The following is an 18942-nucleotide window of genomic DNA, read 5'->3' as shown; positions in this document are numbered from 1 at the left end:
TAAGAAAATATTCATTTGTTATTTTAGGGGGAAAGACGGTATTATTGACTATGAAACTCGCCATTGCTACATTGCTGCTGCATTTGATTTTCCGCTTGATAGCTATGTCAGCTCTCTGGGTAGGCTCATCTACTGCCTTTTAAAACTATAACCGTTATATAAAAGAAAGTATTGACAGTAATAGGAAACAACTTCTAAAGAGGAAATGATGACTGGAAAGAGGAAGTTCATGGGCACCAAAAGAATGGTGTCAGCAGTTTCATGTGAGAATAGTATAATTAATGTCTTAAGCTTCTGAAGTCACAAAGAATCCAAGAGCAAAAATCCCTTATCTATTCTCCTTCCTCTTCCCCAGTAGGAAAAAAATAATTTAGGAGCATTACTTCAGAGTTTTGTGGGTTAGGTTGGAGGTTTGGGGGTGAGGAATCTCAGTTATCATTTACTGTAACTGTGTTCAGAAAAAACATTCTAAACAGTGTTGCTGCCTCTGAAACTGCTAGAATTTCTGGGTTAAGTGAAGTCTGACTATTTTAGGACACTGTTCTAACCACAAATTATAATCAACTTAAGAGTAAAACAATTATGGTATTTTCTTTCCTGGAGAAGAAGGTAAGTAAATATCCCTGAATCACAAAAAACTGCTACTCTTTCTGTAGGGGGAATGTCTTTTTTGATATACTCTTATTAAAAATAAAAATGACTAGCTCCTTTCCCTTAAAATTTTTTTTATTGGAGTATAGTTGGCTTACAATGTGTTACTTTCAGGATTAAGCAGAGTGAATCAGATATATATGTATACGTATATATATACATATATATGTGTATACATCTATATGTCTCCATTATTTTTTGAGATTCTTTTCCCATATAGATTGTTAGAGAATATTGGAGTTCCCATTGTGGCTTAGCAGGTTAAGGACCCCACATAGTGTCTGTGAGGATGTGGGTTTGATCCTTGGCCTCACTCAGTGGGTTAAGGACCCAGCACTGCTGCAAGGTGTGGTGTAAGTTGTAAGTTGTATATGTAGCTGGGATCTGGTGTTACTGTGGCTGTGACCTAGGCTGGCAGCTGCAACTCCGATTTTGACCCCTATCCTGGGAACTTCCACATGCTGCAGGTGCAGCTCTAAAACGAAAAAATAGAAAAAGAAAATAGAGAATATTGAGTAGATTTCCCTGTGCTATAAGTAGGTCTTTGTTACTTATCTATTTTATATATAGTAGTATTATATGTTAATCCCAACCTTCTAATTTATCCCCCCCTTTTTTCCCCTTTGATAGCCATTAGTTTGGTTTCTAAATCTTTGAGTCTGTTTCTGTTTTGTATGTTCTTTTGTATCATTTTTTATTATATTGCACATATTAGTAATTTCATGTGATATTTGTATTTCTCTGACTTACTTCCTTTAAAAAATAATATATATTAACTGACAAGTCCAAAAAGTGACCAAAGCAAAACAAAACAAAATGCAATAAAAAACTTATTTAGTTTATACTCAAAATAAAATGTCATTTCATCTGTGCAACATTTTTAGCCAGGAAAATACTAAAGGCTGGCATTTTACTGAAATGTGAATCTCCTGGGGTTGGAAGCATGGCTATTTGTCTTGGAATTCTTAGGGTCTTTCACAGTGTTTGGAATACAGTAGATTTTAATGATTGAATAAATAAAAGGATGAATAAAATGGAAGAAAAGAAAATCTAGGAACTGACTATTAAAGATAGCATGCTGCCACAGGAATTGTGGAGAAGTAGGAAAACTCCCATAGTCATCACAGTCATGTCAGTAGCTGATAATTTTGATGCTGGCAAGGTCCAGAGTTCATTGTTTCTTGGCAGTTGCCAACAGCCCCACCTACCAAGAGGACAAAGGTTATATAATCTAACCCTAACTTGCCCTTGCAACTTTATCTCTCAGTATTCCCCACATGAACTTTCTCTTTGGTCAAACTATTCTACCCATTGTTCTCTGAACACCTCATACTTTCCTGCCTCTCTATGCTTTTGTTCACATTGAACTTGGAATATGTTTCTCTGCATCTTTGCTTGCAAAATCTTACTTATTCTCCCAAGTCTATCTCAAACACCAAATACTTCAAGAAAGATCCTCCAATCATCCTCACTATAAGCAAGACTGTCTTAGAGCACTATTCCTTTCTTAACCACACAACATTGATTCGTATTCCTTGCATTGCAGTTATTTGAGAGATCACAGATTCCATCTCACAATCACTTTATCCCTTTATAAAGCATTAAAGTTTGATGAATTGACTGATTAATTCAGCATTATATACTTATTGATTACTTCTATATTTATTAAGTAATAGGGGCTGGGGCAGAAAAAGGAGCCTGATAATTAGGTGGAGAAGATTTCTTTGCAGCTGTAGGAGGAACATTGGAAAAGCCTTGTGTCATAAATGTAATAGAGGAGGAGACTTTCAAGAAAGATTGATCTATTATGCTAAATGTTGCAGAGTTGTAAAGGTGAAATTGGCACCCATGGCAGGCAGAATTTCCCATGCCAGGGATCAAACCCATGTCACAGCAGTGACAAAGCCAAATCCTTAACTCACTGGACCATCAAGGAACTCTTCTATATTCTAATTTTATAAAAAATATAGAACATAGTTATAATGCTCTTTAATTGCCCATCTGCTAATTCTAACATTTATACCAGTTTTACGGATTGGTTTTGATTGACTTTTCTGCTCATTATGGGTCACATTTTCCCTGCTCCTTTGAATGCCTGGTGATTTTTGATAGGGTTCTGGACATTGTGAATTTTACTTTGTTTAATGCTGAATATTTTGGTTCTCTAAAAATACTCCTGAGCTTTGTTCTTGGATGCAGTTAAGTGACTTGAGAACAGTTTGATCACTTCATGTGTTTTAAAATTTGTTAGGCAGGACCAGAGCTGTGTTTTTTTCTAGGGCTAATTACTTCTCACTATAGAAGTAGAATCTTTGGGTACTTCAGATGTGAATTATGACACTTTCTAGTCTAGTGGGAACACACTATTCCTGGCCCTATGTGAGCACTGGGCACTCTTCTACCTACTCCTTTTCCAGTGTTTTAATTTTTTTCCAACCCTGAATAATTTCTCAAATGCAAGTACTGGGCAGAAGTCAAGTCAATACTTGATCATATCCCTCTGCAGAGTTCAAATATCTGAAAATACTTTGTAATTTAATTCTAAGGAACCTAAGAATTTTCTTGTCCCCATTGAATATATTGTTGCTAAGGCACTTCCAGCAGTGCATAGAGTAGTTAAAATCAGAGTACTTTCGCTAAGTAGGAGCTGTATCACCTAAGATGTTCTAAAAACTGTTTTAAAACTTACAGATTTTTTTTTTCTTTTTAGGGCCACACCTGTGGCATATGGAAGTTCCTGGACTAGGGGTCAAATCAGAGCTACAGCCACTGACCTATGCCACAGCCATAGCAACACCAGATCTGAGCTGTATCTGTGACCTACACTACAGCTCATGGCAGCGCCAGATCCTTAAACCACTGAGCAAGGCCAGGGATTGAACCTGCGTCCTCATGGATCATAGTCAGGTTTGCTAACCACAGAGCCATGAAGGGAACTCCCTGTTATAAAGCTTACAGATTTTTATTTTTATCTCTTATAGCATTTTTCACAGTGACATATATACTATCATTAATTTTCTTGAAAGTCATGTGCATTCAGAACTTCCTAGAGTGATAAACTATCTCCTTGCCATATTCCAGCTCATTCAGCTGGTTCAGATGACTTTTCTGGTGGGTCTCTCCAAGGAGACACAAAAAAATTCAGTGTCCCACTTGGGGATCCAAGTGTTTTGCATTTAACAGGACATAATGGTGACTTAGTTTCCTTTTTGGTAAATTAAAAAAAAGTAAACCAGAACATGAATATCCCTAGTTAATAATATCCTTAAGTAATAGTTAAAAGCATTGTTTCAGCTTACTTTATCTTAGTTTCTGGTGACACTTCTTTAGTATTGGCTTGGAATACTATATAGCTTTTAGTTTTTTACACTATTGAGCATGTAATGACCTGTAAAGAAATACTTGAGAAATTAGCACTTAAAATAATCCAACAATCCTTTTGTAATCTCTTTACAAGGTGAGTGATGTCACCTTCTTTTTACAAACAAGATAGTCAGGTACTACTATTCAGCTTTCCATTTCATAATGCAGAAGACTGGCTTTTGCTGTAATGATGGTTTGTTTTGTTTGAGTGATGGACAGCCATAGAAATCTCCTCAATGAAGCAACCTCTTGGAGAGCACTCTGTTCTAATCACTCTTCTCTCTTGAATCTTCACCTTCAATCAAACCTATCAATAGTCTCTTTGTTCTCAAAAAAACAAAAACAAAAACAAAAATATTACCACTACCACCACCACCACGACCACAACAAATGTTTGGGAAATCTTCCTCTCTTCCTGAGTTGTTATACTGTGTCTCTCCTTCTCACCATCAAACTTTCAAGTACTTGCAACCTCCATTCCCTCACTCCCTACTCACTCCAAACTCCTTATAGTCTGGCCTTTGCCCTCTATTAACTTACACACTATAATGTCATCTGAAGCTGGACTCTCAGATGTCATTAACTGGGTTAAGGACCTGGCCTCGTCACTTCTGTGGCATGGCTTTGATCCCTGGCCTGGGAACTTATGTATGCTGTGGGTGTGGCTAACCTTCCCCAAACATAAAATGAAAAACCAAAAAAAAAAAAAAATTAGAACATGGAAGACATAAAAAATCCCAGATCCACTTCTAGATGTTGAAATTACATTGTGTGAGATAACAAATAAATGGATGGAATTAATTGCAGATTAGACATTGCAGAAAAGTAATCAACTTGAAGACATAGCAATAGAAAAAAATCTAAAATGAAACACAGAGAAAAAGGGAATAAAAAATGAACAGAGCATCAGTGAGCCTTCAGACAAATAAGCTTAATTTAGATGTAATACAAATTCCTGAAAAAGGAAAATACAGGAAAGTATTTGAGTAAATAATGGGTGAGAGTTTTCTAAATTTTGTTAAAAACCTACAGATTGAAGAAGTACATTGAAACCCAAACACAAGCAACTTGAAGAAAACTATGCCATGGCACATAAGTATCAAATTGCACCAAAAAAATGATAGAGAAAATCTTATAAGTGGTAAAACATTATTATGTAGAGGAACAAAGATAATGATGATAACAGATTTTTCATCAGAAAAAATGCAGTTGAGGAGTTCCCGTCGTGGCGCAGTGGTTAACGAATCCGACTAGGAACCATGAGGTTGCGGGTTCAATCCCTGGCCTTGCTCAGTGGGTTAAGGATCCGGCATTGCTGTGAGCTGTGGTGAAGGTTGAAGATGCGGCTTGGATCCTGCGTTGCTATGGCTCTGGTGTAGGCCGGTGGCTACAGCTCTGATTCAACCCCTAGCCTGGGAACCTCCATATGCCATGGGAAGCAGCCCTCGAAAAGGCAAAAATAAAAAAAAATAAAAAAAAAGAAAAAATGCAGTTGAGAAGACAGTGACTTTACATCTTCAAGTACCAAAATGAAAAATTATTGCCTAGAATTATATTCCCAGCAAAACTATCTTTGAGAAACAAAGGTTAAATAAGGATTTTTAAGCATGCAAAGTCCTAAAGAATTCATCATTAGCAGGTTGGCATTACAAGAAATATGAAAAGAATTTGTTTAATCAGAAGGTAAAAGATAATATGGATCTGCACAAGGAAATTAAGAGCAATGGACAAGCTAAGTACATGGGTAAATTTTTTTTTTTTTTTTTTTTTTTTTTTTGCTCTTTAGTGTCACACGTGTGGAATATGGAAGTTCCCAGGCTAGGTGTCAGACCTGCAGCTGCCAGTCTACACCACAGCCACAGCAATGCGGGATCTGAGCTGCGTCTGTGACCTACACGGCAATGCCTGATCCTTAACCCACTGAGTGAGACCAGGAATCGAACCTGCATCCTCATGGATACCAGTCAGGCTTTTTACCGCTGAGCCACAATAGGAATTCCAAGATGTTTTTATTTAAATATTTTTTCAAGAAAATTAAATAATAAAAAATAATGACAATGTAGTATGTAGTTTTAACATTTTTTGGTAGGGAGAATGTAAAAAATGGTCTCCCAAGAGTCCATGCCTTAATCTATAGCACCATTAAATATGATGATATCAGTGTTGTTATGTTATATTCTAATGTTCTGCCGCATTTAATAGCACAGTTGGACCTAACTAATCATATGAGTACTTTTAAAAGTGGGGTGTTGTCTCCATCTGGTAGCTGAGAGAAAGGCAGAGAGATTGAAAACCACAAGGACAATTTGATGTATTCATGCTGGCTTTGTAGGTGGAGGGGTTCACATACAAAGATTGAAGCTGAGAGTGACTGTGACCCCTTGTCTACTGTCAACAAGGAAATAGAGACCCCAGTCCTAAAACTACAAAGAATTGAATTTTGTCAGTAATAGGAATGAGGTTAGGAGAAGATCCCATGCTCCAGATGATATCTTGTTTCAGCCTGAGCAAAAAATGTAGCCAGATCATCCCAGACTTCTTATAGAACTGTGAGATCATAAATGGTGCTGTAAGCCTTTAAGTTTATGGTAATTTGTTAGGTAGAAAACTAGATAACTAATACACACATGTAGAAGTACACTGTATTGCAAAAATAACACAGAAACTGGAGCAGGCAAATGAAATTATTTAAATCTAACCATATCTATAGTCACAGTAATTGTAAATGTACTAAACACCTCATAGCACTGGGAACTATATCTAGTCACTTATGATGGAGCATGATAATGTGAGAAAAAAGAGTGTGTACATGTATGTGTGGCTGGGTCACCTTACTGTAGGGTAGAAAATTGACAGACCACTGTAAAGCAGCTATAATGGAAAAAAAATAAAAATCATATAAACACCTCAATTAAAAGGTAGAAATTGTTACATTAGATAAAAAGAAAGATCTAACTATATGGTGGCTAAGAAGTGCACTTTAAATATGAAGACATAAGAAGATAAAAACTAAATGGTTGAAAATGACATATTAACTTCATTCAAAAGAAAGCTGGAATGGCTATATTAATAACAGATAAAGTAGATTTCAGAGCAAAGGCTATTACTTGGGATAATGAAGGTTATCACATAATAATAAAGTATCAATTTTTCAGGAAGAAATAGCATTCCTGAAAACTCATGCTATCAGTAACAGAGCAGAAAGCTTTGCTTCCAAATATATGAAACAAAAACAAAACTGCAAGGGGAAATAGACAAATCTACAGTTATAATCAGATATTTCAATGTAATTCTCTCAATAGTTGATAAAACAAGTAGACAGAAAACTGGTTAAGATATATGACTTGAATAAGACAATTAAGCAGCCTGACCTATTGGCATTTCTAGAACACTTCACTCAATACTAGCAGCTTATTTTCAAGTGCATACATTTATTCTCAAGTGCTATGCAATATTTACAAAGATCATATTCTGGACCATAAAAGTCTCAATATCTTTAAAAAGATGCAAGTCGTACAAAGTATGTTCTCTGGTCACAGTGGAATTAAATATGAAGTCAATAACAGAAAGATCTCTGGAAAAACACCAAATATTTGGAAACCAAATAGCACATTTCTAAATTACTCATGGGTCAAAGAAGAAATCAAAAGGGGAATTAGAAAGCACTGTGAACTGAATGAAAATGAAATCAGAACATATGAAAATCTGTTGGAAGATGCTAAATTGTAGTTATAAGGAAATTTATAGCACAAACCAAAATTTGGAAAAGAAGAAATAAAACTTTATTTCCATACATCATAATATTCTATGTAGAAAATCCAATGTCTAAAAAAACTACAAGATCTAATAAATGAGTTTTCAAGGTTGCATGATATAACATCAATATACAAAAATCAATTGTATTTCTATTATACTATTAATGGGCAATCAGAAATTTAAAAAATATTTAAAATAGCATCAAAAATATGAAAATACTTTGAGTTATATTTGACAAAATGTGAATAAGACCTTGGTACATAAACCTATAGAACTCTATTGAGAAGAACTCAATAATGAAGAGCTATACAATGTTCATAGGTCAGGAGAATCAATGTTGCCATTATGTCAATTCTCCTCAAAATAATATAGAAATTCAATGTAATCACAATCAAGTTTCCCACAAACTTTTACATATGAATTTCAAGATAATTATAAAATTCAAATGAAAAAGGCAAAAGGCTGAAAATAACCAATGGAACTTCAAAAGAACAAATTTGGGGGACTTAATATTATCTGATTTCAAGTCCTAGGCAGTGTGATAATGGTATAAAGATAGACAAATGGATGAATGTAATAGACCAGACAGTGTGAAAGTAGACCCAACATATGTATGAACAACAAGGGCACAAAGGCAATTGAGGGGAGAAAGTTTGGGCTTTTTAGCCAATAGTATTAGAACAAATAGATTTTTTTATATGTAAAACAAGAACTTCATATCTTGTACAAAGTACATAGCATATACATCTGTACAAAGTATATACAGCATATACATCTGTACAAAGCATATACAGACCTAAATATAAGAACTAAAACTATAAAATGTCTAGAAGAAGAAAACATGAAAGAAAATCTTTTTGACCTTAGATTAGGCAAAGATTTTTTAGATATGGCACAAAAATCCCAATTATAAAAGAAAAAATTCACAAATTGAATCTAAACAAAATGAAAAGCTTTTTATTTTGAAAGAACTGTTAAGAGAGAAAATAGACAAGCTACCAATTGGCATAAAGTATTGGAAATCATGTCTGGTAACAGATTTGTATTCAGAAAATAGGAAGAACTCTCAAAATCCAACTATTAAAAAACATAAAACTGGTACATCCACTATGGAGAACAGTTTGGAGATACCTTAGAAATCTATACATAGAACTTCCATATGACCCCGCAATCCCACTCTTGGGCATCTATCCGGACAAAACTCTACTTAAAAGAGACACGTGCACCCGCATGTTCATTGCAGCACTATTCACAATAGCCAGGACATGGAAACAACCCAAATGTCCATCAACAGATGATTGGATTCGGAAGAAGTGGTATATATACACAATGGAATACTACTCAGCCATAAAAAAGAATGACATAATGCCATTTGCAGCAACATGGATGGAACTAGAGAATCTCATACTGAGTGCAATGAGCCAGAAAGACAAAGACAAATACCATATGATATCACTTATAACTGGAATCTAATATCCAGCACAAATGAACATCTCCTCAGAAAAGAAAATCATGGACGTGGAGAAGAGACTTGTGGCTGCCTGATGGGAGGGGGAAGGAGTGGGAGGGATCAGGAGCTTGGGCTTATCAGACACAATTTAGAATAGATTTACAAGGAGATCCTGCTGAATAGCATTGAGAACTATGCCTAGATACTCATATTGCAACAGAAGAAAGGGTGGGGGAAAAATGTAATTGTAATGTATACATGTAAGGATAACCTGACCCCTTGCTGTACAGTGGGAAAATAAAAAAAAAAAAAAAAAGAAAAAAAAAGAAAAAACAAAAAACAAAACAAACAAAAAAACCCCCATAAAACCCAGTGAAAAATGAAAAAAGTATTTGAACAGATGCTTTACCTAAGAAGATTTACAAATGGCAAATGAATACATAAAAAGAGTTTCAGGAATTCCCATTGTGGCTCAGCATGTTAAGGACCTGCTGATTGTGAGGATGCAGGTGTAATCCCTGGCCTCACTCATTGGGTTAAGGATCTGGCATTGCCTTAAGCGGTGATGTAGGTTGCAGATGTGGCTCAGATCTGATATTGCCATGGCTGTGGGAAAGCCCACAGCTGCAGCTCCAATTCCACCCCTGCCCTGGGAACGTCCATATGCTGCAGGTGCAGCTGTAAAGAGGAAAAAAAAAAAAGAGGTTCAACATCATTCAGGGAGTATAAATTAAGATGACAATAAGATTCCAGTATAAACCTATTAGAATGGCTGACATTAAAATGTCTGTAACAAGTGTTGGTAAAGATGTGGAGGAATTAGAACTCCTTTCCACCTCTGATGGGAGTGTTAAATTATATGGTGCCTTTGGAAGAAGGATTGGTTGGTTGAATAATGGCACCTCAGAGATGTTGATTTCTTGATACCTAGAACCTGTGAGGAGATTTCATGGTAAAGGGACTTTATGGACATGATTGAGTGAATGATTTTAGAGATCCAAGAGATTATACTGGATTATCCAGGTGAGTACAATATAATCACAAATGTCCTTGTAAGGGGAGGAAGGAGGATGAATCAGCAATAGGAAGTGTGATCACAGAAGGAGAAGTTCAATTTCTGAGAAAGAGACCATGAGCCTGGGGAGTGAGTGAATGCAGGCTGGTGGGTAAAAAAGGAAAGAGCAAATTGATTCTCCCTTGAAGTCTCCAGAAGGAACATAGACCGGGCAACATCTTGACTTCTACTACTGGAAGAGATAAATTTGTGTTGTTTTAAAGCATTCTTTTTTTTTTTTTTTAGGGCCGCACCTGTAGCATATGGAGGTTCCCAGGCTAGGGGTCCAATCGGAGCTACAGCTGCTGGCTTACACTGTAGTCACAGCAACGTCATATCCAAGCTGTGTCTGCACCTACACCACAGCTCACAGCAACGCCAGATCCTTAAACCACTGAGTGAGGCCAGGGATTGAACCCGCCACCTCATGGTTCCTCTTTGGATTCGTTTCCACTGTGCCAGGAGGGGAACTCTGTTCTCTCTTTCTCTCTTTTGTTTTTTTTTTTGTAGTTTGTTATAGCAGTAATAGGATGGGCAATTCTTAAAATGTTAAACATATATCTAACCTGTAGATAACCTAATTCTTCCTCTCCTAGATATTTATGCAAGAGAAATTAAAACATATGTACATCCAAAAACTTGTATGTCAATATTTACAGAAGTGTTATATATAATAGCTAAAACATGGAAACAGGTCAAATGTCAGAGGTGAATGAATAAACAAATGACAATATATCCAAACAATAGAATGTGGAACTAAGCAATAAAAAAATAATAAACTATTGATAAATACAACATGTATGAATCTCAGAATAATTATGCTTAGTACAAAAGCCAGAAAAAGAGAGTATATACTGTAAAATTCCATTTTAAAAAATTATAGAAAATGCAATCTGATCTACTGTGACTAGTATTTGCTTGGGATGGAAGATAGAGAACAGGGAAGAGTGAAAAGGAAGGTTTATAAAAAGTCATAAGGAAACTTTTGCAGGTGATGGATATTTTCATTGCCTTGATCATGATGATTTCAGAAGAATAAGCATTATTAAAATTTATCCAATTGTATACTTTAAATATAATTTATAATTGTATGGGAATTTTTTCTAAAACAACAACAGTAGCAGCAGCAAAGAGCATATGCCTTATACTCTTGTTGTGAAGCTTAAATGAAATGCTATACATATCACTTCCTCTAACTCCTGGCATGTAGTAAGAACTCAGTAAGTTTTAGCTATTATTATTTTTCACTTTTGAGGATGGAGTGGTAGAGCTATAAATAATTGTGAATTACCAAGGATATTTTGAAATAAATGTCAGGTCTCACTTTCTAGCAGTAGATATTGAGGAGAAAAATGAGGAACAGACTTATTAATATAGCATTTTATTACATATACTGCACAAAGATATGATGCAATCAGGGTGTGGCTCAATGGTGGTCTTTCTATTTTAGAATAACAGCTGTGAAATCTTTTCTTGTTCTTGGTTTATAAAGTTTGCTTACCAAGTGACAAGGGTTCTATCGTATTTGGGGGGCATATTAGCTGCTTTCCAAATATCTGTCAGATTGAACTGAATTAATTATTTCATCTCTGTAATTCAGGAACTTGAAATTCATGGCCATGTGTACTATGTAAGTTAATTAACCTCAACTCAATTTTGGAGATTCCTTGCCTCAAGATACTTAGTCCTCTGTGATGAAAAATATTTAGTTAGTAATAGACAGGAAGCAGTGACTTAAGAGAAGAACACGCCTGGGGAACTCCAGAAAAGTAGGGGGAAGTGTCTAGAAGAAGTGGGGTTGGGCTGGGCCACAGAGGGCAAGGTACTTCCACTTCCCATGGTTTTCACATGTCCTTTCCTCAGTGGAGTAGACTTTTCACCAAACAATAGATATTTGTGTTTTCTTTCTAAGTTCTTGTTCTTGCAGGGTTAGGAGCTGGGTACTTCTAGGTGGCATGACAATTCTTTCTTCTACCTTGTGTCTATCCCTCAAGTTAGTTTGTCTCTAATCATGGAACTGAGCCGGTTGCATGGAACTGTTGGTTCCCTACAGAACATCATCCCAAAGTACAGTTGCTTAATCTTGGTCAAGTTTAACATCTAAGTGAGGTTAGGACTTTAAATTTTAGTCTTCTTCAGGGTAGAGTAAAAGGATTTTCCTATACTGACAACAGCTGGCTATTTTTTAGAGTTTAACTAAAAAATATTTTCTTAAGAGCAAAAATAAAGCAATATGACCTAATCAAACTTACAAGCTTTTGAACAGAAAAGGAAACCATAAAAAAAGAGACAACTTGTGGAATGGGAGAAAGTAATTGCAAACAATGCAACAGACAAGTGCTTAATCTCTAGAACATACAAACAATTCAGACAACCCAACAGCAAAAAAAACAAACAACCAACTGAAAAATGGGCAGAAGATCTAAGTGGACATTCTATCTTTTTTTTTTTTTTTTTTTAGGGCCACATTTGTGGCATATGGAGGTTCCCAGACTAGGAGATGAATCAGAGCTGTAGACACTGCCTATGCCACAGAAGCAGCAATGCCAGATCTGAGCTGCATCTGTGACCTACACCATAGCTCACAGCAATGCTGGATCCTTAACCCACTGAGTGAGGCCAGGGATCGAACCTGTGTCCTCATGGATGCTAGTCAGATTCGTTTCTGCTGAGCCGTGATAGGAACTCTGACATATCTCCAAAGAATACATGCAGATGGTCAACAGGCACATGAAAAAATGCTTAACACCACTAACTATTAGAGAAATGCAAATTAAAACTACAGTGAGGCACCACCTCACACCAATCAGAATGGCCATCATTAATAAGTCTACAGATAACAAATGCTGGAGAGGGTGAGAGAAAAGGGAACCTTTCTGCACTGTTTGTGGTAATGTAAATTGGCACAACCACTATGGAAAACAGTATGGCGGTACCTCAGAAAACTAAGTATAGAAATACTATATGATCCATCAGTCCCACTCCTAGGCATCTTTCCAGACAAAACTTTCATTGAAAAAGACACATGCACCCCTATGTTCACTGAAGGACTATTTGCAATAGCCAAGACATGGAAACAACCTAAATGTCCATTGACAGATGAATGGATTCAGAAGATGTGGTACATATACTCAATGGAAAACTATTCAGCCATAAAAAGAACAACATAATGCCTTTTGCAGCACCATGGATAGAACTAGAGATTTTTATACTAAGTGAAATTAAGTCAGAAGGAGAAAGAAAAATACCATATGATTTACTTACATGTGGAATTTAAAGTATGACAGAGATGAATCTATCTACAGAACAGAAACAAACAGACACAGAGAGGAGACTTTTTGTTGCTGAGAGGGAGGGGAGTGGGATGGACAGGGAGTTTGGGTTTTTAGATGCAAACTATTACATTTAGAATGGATAAGAAATTAGGCCCTACTGGGAATTATATCTAATCACTTGTGATAGAATTTGATAGAATATAATTTGAGAAAAAGACTGTATATGTTTGTGTGACTGGGTCACTTTGCTGTATAGCAGAAATTGATAACACATTATAAATCAACTATAATAACAAATAAAAAGAAAAAAATTTCTAATTATAAAGGCACTGCAAGGACAGGATATATTTCTTATATATTAACACATGAAAGATGCTCATTATCGTGAATAATCAAGGAAATGCAAATTGGAATCACAGATACCACGACATTGACAAATTTCAGTCTGTCAGTATCAAGGGTGAGTGAGGATATCGAACAAGAACTTTTGTATACTGCAGGTGGGAGTGTATATAAACTGATGGCAACCACTTTTCTTTCTTTCTTTCTTTCTGTCTTTTGTCCTTTTTAGGGCCGAACCTGAGGCATATGGAGGTTCCCAGGCTAGGGGTCTAATCGGAGCTGTAGCTGCCAGCCTACACTACAGCCACAGCAATGCCAGATCTGAGCTGCGTTGCAACCTACACCATAGCCCACAGCAATGCTGGATCCTCAACCCACTGAGCGAGGCCAGGGATCGAACCCGCAACCTCATGGTTCCTAGTCGGATTCATCTTTGCTGCGCCATGACAGAAACTCCTACTTTTATTTTAGATTGAAGTATAGTTAATTTACACAATTAACACAAAAGTAATACAAATTTACAGTGTTGTGTTAGTTTCAGGTATACAGCAAAGTGATTCAGTTATATACGCATGTATTCTTTTTCAGATTCTTTTATAGGTTATAAAATATTGAATATAGGAGTTCCTGTCATGGTGCAGTGGTTAACTAACAAGATAACTTGTTGGTTATCTATTGTATATATAGTAGTGTGAAATATGCATGCATCCCAATGTTCATTGCCAGCACTATTTACAATAGCCAAGGCATGGAAGCAACCCAAATGTCTATCAACAGATGAATGGATTAAGAAGATGCAGTATGTATATGCACAATGTAATATTACTCAGCCATAAAAAAGAATCTCCTTTTGTAGGAGATGTCCTATGCATCCCAGTTGTGCACTCCCTTCTGGTCGCCAGAGCTATATGCTCTGGTTTTGTCCTCTGTTTAGGTTGTGGGTCCTTTTGCCTTGGCAAGCTGACTACTGTGGGCAGTCTGATATGCCTGGCTGGTCTCTGGTCTGATTGGTTGCTAGGCCTTGCCTTGTGTGGAGGTTGCCAGCCATTGGTGGGCACAGTTGGATCATGATGCTGCTGGCTGCAGAGGCCCCAGGGCGGGGTATCCCAGAGGTAGTGCTGGCCCACCAGTAGACAGAGCTGAGTTCTGGAGTGGGTGGTGGCAGATCTGGGGGTCCCAGGTTAGTCTCAGCCTGTTGGTGACCAGGGCCAGTTTCTGACATGGCTGGCTGCAGGGTCTGTGGTGTCCCAAAGCTAGTGCTAGACTGCTGGTGAGTGGGGCTGGGTCAGCCGGATAAGGGGCCTGAGGTGTCTCAGAGCTGGTGCTGGCCTGCTGTTAGGTAGGGCTGGGGAGGAGGGGATCTCAGGGATGGTGCCCACCCACTGATGGGTAAGGCCCAGGCCTAGTGGATTCTGGAACTAGGACTGGCTTACTGGTACATAGATCTAGGTCCCAGGGACCTAACTGCAGGGCTCTGGGGTCCTGAAGTTGTTTTTTTGCCCTGTTGGTGGGCTGGGCCAGTGCCCATAGCTTTTTAGGGCTGTTACCAACCCACTGGTGGGTGAGGCCAGTCCTGGGGCTCATGTTGGCCCATTGATGGGTAGATCTGGGTCCTGGGGTATCTGACTTTGGGGTCCTGGGTGATCTGATGTGAGGGCTAGCACACTGGTGTGTGGGCTGTGGTAGACAAGACTGGGTCCTGGGGTGGCTGTGGGCCCAGGTGGTTTGAAGTCAGCAGGCCTATTCATGGTAGGCCTGTGTCTCAGTGTTAATAAACTACAAGGGGGATTCCAAAATTGTGCCTGTAATTTTTTTTTTTTTTAGATTTAACATAATACATTTAAAGTGCCATTCATGCATGTCACCTCTGGCAGCAACAGTCCTAACGACACCTGGAATATTTCCTTAAGCACTAGACAGTTAAAAAGAATAGGTGCTGTTCATCAGAGAGGCAAACTATGAAATTGTGCAACAGCAAAACTGTAGAAACATTAAAACACTGACTACCCAACCACAGCACAGAGAGTATCCTCACGGTAGAGTGAGCTCCCCAAAATTATTTTCCATAGCCATCTGGCTCTCCTGAAAGTAAGCCCTGCTGGCCTTCAAAGCCAGATATTTTGGGAGCTCATTTTCCTAATGCAGGACCCTCGGCTGTGGAGCCTGAGGTGGGGCTTGGTTCCCTCGCTTTCTGGGGAGAGCCTCTGCAATTGTAATTATCTTCCCATTTGTGGGTTGCCCACCTGGGGGTGTGGGTGTTCACTGTACCACATCTGTGCCCCTCCTACCATCTCATTGTGTTTCCTTTATATCTTTTATTGTAGAGGCTCTTTTCTGCTAGTCCTCTGGTTTTTGACATAGTTGTTCTGTCAGTGGTTATAATTTTGGTGTGCCAGGGGGAGGAGATGATCTCAGGGTCTTCCTACTGTGCCGTTTTTGCCCCTCCCTTGATTGTTTCAAATTCTTAAATTCTGGTTCTCCTGTTGATATTTAAAAGTAGGTGCTATCAAGTACATCAGAGCCACTCTGAGTTTCTACAGAGAGAGAAGAGTTTGTCTTTTTCTCAAAGCATTCCTTCCCACCCAAAACATTTGGAGATTAAGAAACCTCCCCAAAATTTAAATGAAAAAAGTTGATAATATATATTTGTAAGGTATGTGTATGGGATCTTAGACATTGAGAAAGTTTATAAGAAAACAAAACAGCTCTTCTGAGGGTTGATTCTCTTTAAAAATTCAAGTATGATCTTCAAGGTCTTGAGGTAGCTCTGGGTTTACCCTGGCAAGGAGATGGGAAATTTATGGCTGAAGGATGGCTGCTAATGTTGGAGGAGAAGGTGCAGAAAGAAAGGATAACTTGATCCCCTCGCTGTACAGTGGGAAAATAAAATAAAATAAAATAAAATAAAATAAAAGAATGAACAAATAAAAGAAAAAAGAAAAAGAAAATGGTGAAGAAACAAAAATCAAAACAAAACAAAAAAAAGAAAGGATTAATTTCTACTAAGATTTATTAATTAACCCAGCAAATATTTTCTAACAGCTTCCTAGGTGGATGCTCAGGGTACAGAATTAAGTAAGACAGACCAAAACTCCCACATTTGAGGAGCTTATATTTAGATCAGTTGATAAATTAATTTGCAGAAGAAAAAATGCAGTGCAGGGTGAATTAATCTATTAGGGCTAGAGATTACTATGGCTCTTTCGTAAGCTGTCACAAAAGAGCCCTAGTATTGTGGCCAGGTAGAGATGGTTAAGAACTGGGATGTGGGAGCACTTGGGAGGCAGGAAATGGTGATGGAGATGGGGGACTGTGTTTGGGGACTTGACCCAGGAAGCAGGTGCTGGACCCCATGGGAAAGGCTGAGGAGAAATTTCTGAGGCAGAGCAGAAAGCAGTAGTGGCAGGTAACCATGAACATGAAGACCTAAAATGATGGCCCTGGGGCCTATGCAGGAAGAACTGGCATTTCTAAATATCTAAGGACAGGGAAAAGAGCACTCAGCTATGTCTGAGGGAGGAAATAGGGAGAATGGAGATCTTCCTATGGAACAAGCCATTGCCAGAATGTTGTAACAACTCTTGGCTGTGTAATTCACTGATGTGGCAGACCACCCTTCACTATGTGACAGGAGTTGTCTCATGTGTCTTCAGCGAGGCCATTATCTGCAGGTGGATTTTCCTTACCACCAGCAGTCCAGAGTGAAGGGCTACTGATGCCCTCACGAGGTCATGATGGGGGAGTTAGTGACTCACTCGCCCTCGAGTGAAACCACACTACACCCCAGTGAGAGCTCACATGGTTTTTGTTTTTGTTTTTTACTGGAATGGGTTTTAGGTGATTTTCTCAAAGTTCTACAAGTTTGTAGGTACTAGGAGGAAATCAGATACCTTGCCCATAGTAGATCTATATAACTTCCTTGCTCTCTTATGTCCACTAAGACCAGGGCTCACTGCCTAAGTCTTGGGGACAGGGAGGACCATCCCAAGAACCGTCCTTTTCTTCATACTTCTTTCTATTTTCAGCATTCCTTTTCTTTAAACCCTTTTGCTATTGATATTTTTGACCTAACCCCACACTTGTTTCTAAGACTTCTCACTATAGTAATCAAATTTCTAGTTTCTTCATTCTTTCTTGTGAATTGCAAATTTTTTAGCCTCAGGAATTACTGATTGTCAATGCTTATTAACATGATATTCTGACCTTATATTCTGTTGAATGAATAAGTCTGGTTAGTATTGCTAACACAATATTCACTGATTCTGTGGGCCTGAGTTACATTATAATGTGTTCTCACAATAAAGGATGTCTGGTTCAAATCATTACCCCCTAATCCTAAGATTCACCCTCACCATAAGAAAGAGGAGAGGTGGTTCGGGTGACTTCACTATGGAAGCTTTGTAATTAGACTCTGACTCTACTGTCTACTGTCTACTCTGATTCTACTCTGGGGAGGTGCTGTTATGCACTTAAACCAACTCTCTGTCAGAGTTCTGGAGAAAGGGCTGATGGAAAGGGATCAATGGAAAATATTGTACATGAGAAAGGTCTTGGGCCAGTAATCATTTGCTTAAACCTTGTAGATAGTTTCCACAGAAGGTAACTTTGGTTGGAGATCAGTGGGGGATGATGATGACTGGGAAACCTGTGGGGCCATTACTACTAGTAAAAGTCCTATCTTGGTCTCTTGCCCAATGAAGGACATGGAATATGGCTGCTCCGTTCTCATACCACTGGGCTCTCTCAGAAAAGATGAAGTTAGGAGAGGGCAGGGAGCCTTCTTTTCTTCAATACCTACTGTATGCGCAGCATTGCCAAATGCCATCCATATGTTTTTTCATCTCATGCTCACAAGAGTGCAGTGATATCTCATTTTATAGAGAGGAAATAGATGCTTAAAACCACATCCTGGTCACACAGCCAGGATTTAAATTAGCTTGCAGCAACTCTAATGACAGTGGTCCTATCACTTCTACTCTGGGGGTGTTTTCTAAAAGTGGGATGACACCTGGGCAGACTAACAGTTACTTCTGACTTCTGGACATTTGTCC

The 18942-nt window shown here is 38.1% G+C and overlaps 1 long non-coding RNA gene across 1 annotated transcript in view; it reads left to right on the top strand.

Annotated features, from left to right (window-relative positions):
* The first annotated feature begins 474 nt into the window (after positions 1-474).
* The window catches only part of LOC102162881 (uncharacterized), a 90157-nt gene continuing 71689 nt past the window's right edge, over positions 475-18942 (top strand). The window contains exon 1 of the long non-coding RNA XR_014824921.1: positions 475-609. This is a non-coding gene — a long non-coding RNA (uncharacterized LOC102162881). The remainder of the gene's footprint in view (positions 610-18942) is intronic.

The sequence above is a fragment of the Sus scrofa genome, chromosome 13 (genome assembly GCF_054392235.1).
Source record: "Sus scrofa isolate SSC_HxYL_T2T_F1_AM1 chromosome 13, Sscrofa_HxYL_maternal_Yorkshire_Landrace_v2.0, whole genome shotgun sequence".
Classification (NCBI taxonomy): Eukaryota; Metazoa; Chordata; class Mammalia; order Artiodactyla; family Suidae; genus Sus; species Sus scrofa.
Note: the sequence above shows the minus strand (reverse complement) of the source record. Positions and strands in the feature narration are given on the sequence as shown.